This window comes from Octodon degus, unplaced genomic scaffold (assembly GCF_000260255.1).
Source record: "Octodon degus isolate 3935 unplaced genomic scaffold, OctDeg1.0 scaffold00017, whole genome shotgun sequence".
In the NCBI taxonomy this organism is placed as follows: Eukaryota; Metazoa; Chordata; class Mammalia; order Rodentia; family Octodontidae; genus Octodon; species Octodon degus.
In genome coordinates this window covers 15,089,363-15,092,773 of record NW_004524593.1, presented here as the reverse complement: position 1 = coordinate 15,092,773, position 3,411 = coordinate 15,089,363, and positions in this window count along the sequence as shown.

Sequence of the window (3,411 nt, the reverse complement as noted above, 5' to 3'; positions counted from 1 at the left end):
CCTTTAAAAGCAAAATGTGGGAAGGAGAGTCACACAATGACAAGCGGGCAAGCTGCCCCAGGAGTGACAGCTCAGAGGGTATCACTGTCCCCGTGGGGGTGGCGGTTGGGCAAGCTCCGCTGGGCTTGCTCCCTGGAGGTGCAGAGGGAGCCTACAAGCAATGCACAATCTCTCAGCATAAACTGGCTTCAAGAAGAAAAGGAAAGCAATTATTTGATAGGGAAACTCTGCTCTGTATGCCCCAGAGAAACAGACAAGAGGGTGATTATGGGCCCCTCCTTTATATTCTTACACTTCATTCAGAACTTTATCTCTTACCTGAATTTCTGCAAAAACTCCTAACTGCTCTCCCTGCCTCTAATCTCGTTCTCTCCAATTTATTCTCCATTCTAACCCTAAAATTATCTTAACAGTCCACTGTCTAAGAAACTTCCCTCATTCCCCACAATCTAGCAAATGAAGCCCACACGTCAGCACGGCATCTAACATGGCCCAAGCCTACCTCTCACACTCATGGACCTGCACACCAAGCACATCCACACCCACCTTTACACACAACTGAGGGGCTGAGGGGTTCATTTTGTTTTTATTTTCTTTTTGTGTTATGCTGCCCTGGTGTCTCTTTCTTCTCCTCAAACAAAATACAGAACAGGTCCTTATGTTTAAAAATCCTCTTTTCAAAGCAAGGTCCTGCTCAGCACGGAAGCCTGCCTCAGATCTCGCCTTGCCACGCTCACCACCCTTAGAGCAGACCTCACGGTGCTCGCCACACTCTGCCCTACTTGTTTCTGCCCTGCTTTCTTCTGCCGGGGTTTTATGAGGTCCGTGAAGGCAGGGACCAAGTCTTCTGATCCGTAAGCAAAGAAGCCCATCACAGGGGGCAAGGGACAGACGAAGAAGAGATGAAGGGAGGAAGCAGCAATGAGAGAGCAGGAGCCAAGAGGCAGGGAAGAGTTCAATTGCAAAGAAGCTTTCTTGGAATCTCCTTGCTAAAAGCAGAACCGTCAAATGCCTAATACACCTTCTTTCTAGAACAATCCTAAAAAACAGAAGTGTTACGTAACATTTCAAATGTTCCGCCAACGTTAGTCCTCCTCTCTCTCTTGTCTTCTGTCTAAGCTGAGTCCCTTTATGTACGTCTCCTGCGTGAGCAGGGCAGTGCTGCCTTTTGGTCATCGTGGGGCCCTGACCCGTGCTCTACTTCCTCCAAGTTCCTTCTACCTGGGCCGCTTCTGGAAGGGCATACACACTCCTGCCTTGTGTACTCCTAATGCAAGGAGTCAACATTTTGATATGAAATGTTGAAGTTTACCAGAACAGGATGCCAGTGATTCTCACTGTGCCCCAAAACTGGTTCTCTTGTCAATCTTCCTTAGCACATTTGCTAAGCAGTATGCTACCCCTAAGCAACCGCACAGCCCTCTTCAAACAGTGGCCTCTTCCTGGCTCAGACTCCTACCTTCAGCAAGGATGCAGAGAGGGAACTGACTATGCCCACTCGTCACTTCATCATTCCCAGAAAGGACCAGTTACTGCCTTTTCCAGGACAGCAGCAACAGTTCCGGGGCCTGACTCTTCCCCAGGGAAGAGCAAAGCACTGCAGGCTGGATGCAGCTCCGCAAGGAAGGGCGCCTCTTGCTCCGGGCTCCTAGGTCAAGAGACCTGGCAGGTGCTCCCCAGGCTATCCTAGCCTACCACACTAGGATTACAGTGCCACCCACAGCTTCACAAACTGTCTCTGCCTCCATGCCTCCCTGAGACGGGACATCTAGGTCCAGGGAAGAAGTCACATAACAGGCCAAAAAGGCAAAGCTATTCTCCTTACACAGCACCAGGACTGTAAATCCCACCCAAACATAGGCTGTGGCCTGGTTTCCCATTCCCTGTCTTTGAGACAGTAATGAGGGCAGGTCACAAGGGCCTAGAGGACATTTCCCTACTGCTATCATCTTTACAACTTTCTTTAGAGAGGCAGAGTTCACAGCTTCTGCCACTTGGTAACCATTCAACACCAGAGCGTCACATGAAATCCTTATAATCAGCTGAGTAGACATCAAAAACTCAAAATTCCAAATTACTTGCACTGGGAGAGGTCAGAAGAGAAAGGGTATGTTTGGCTCTGATCGTGCCTGCCAAACAACCCAGTCATATAAACCCATAACTGGATGGGGGTGACATGGGACAGAACACTATCACAGCCACTGAGAAGGACTGACGGTACCAATACAGGGCTGCTGCTCCAACCTCTTCCCACCTCACCAGACTTCCATCTGGACCTCTGCTTTTCCAGCACAGATCTGATAGAGGAATAATCTCTCAATATTTCATCTATTTCTAATTTGAATAGTCACCTCCCTACCAAGGACTATGCTCCCAACCAGGAAAAGGCAGCAACTGAGGTCTCTGGAATTAGTAACAACATAGGAAAATAATTCAGTATCCAATTCACCTTTCTTTAACCTTGTCCTCTACAGTATTGGTTTCTCACACTTGTTTACTCTGAAAAACAGGAAACCCATCATATACTTGTGGAGCTCAGAACTCACCTCATCTACTACCCTTCAGCTAAGACAAGAGACAAAGAATAGTGTCCCTGGACTAAGGCTGCAGACTAGTTAGCCACTGAGCCAAGCTCAGAACAGCAAGCAAAGGCTTCCCATTACCTTCTCAGCCCCGAAACAGCCTGAAATACCAGGCTCCATTCCACAGAGTATTTGGTGGGCCAGAAGTCACATCGCCTCCTCGGGAGGGGAAAGCTGACTGATCTTATGCTCTGCCCTTCACTATAGAGCTACCCCTGAAGGGAGTCTCATGAAGACACTCTTGGGGCCCTCAAGACGCAGGGAGCCTTTTAGTGCTAGTCAGATTTCCTTCTGTTTGGATTCCAAATACACGCATAAGAGAATTCAACCAAGGCATCAGAGGTGCCTAATCTGCAGCATGATCGTGTGACCTCACATGTTCTTCCTCTTTAGCTCACTGCATGAAAGCAAAATTCAATCTGGTTTCACGCCAACTGAAGTGAACTAAGAAAATCTTGAGAGTCAACATGCAATAGGAATGGTAGCTGTTTAAAAGACAGGTTTATGTATATTTTTAAGAGTTCAGTTAATTCAAAATAGAAACAGAAATGACTGGAGAGAGGGAGAGGGCAGGGTAAGGGGAGGGGCTGAGGACAAGACAGACCGCCATGCAGATGACAGGAGCAGGTGCTGGTCCTCTGCTATATAGCACAGAGACTGCAGCCAATGTATATTTCAAAAATTGAAAAAAGAGAGGGTTTAAAATATTCTCACCACGAAGGAAGGAGCTGAGATGATGAATATGCTAATTTCCTTGACTAGACAATTCCTCAATGTACATACGTACTAAAACACACCACTGTACCCGATTGGTATGTACAATCACTAT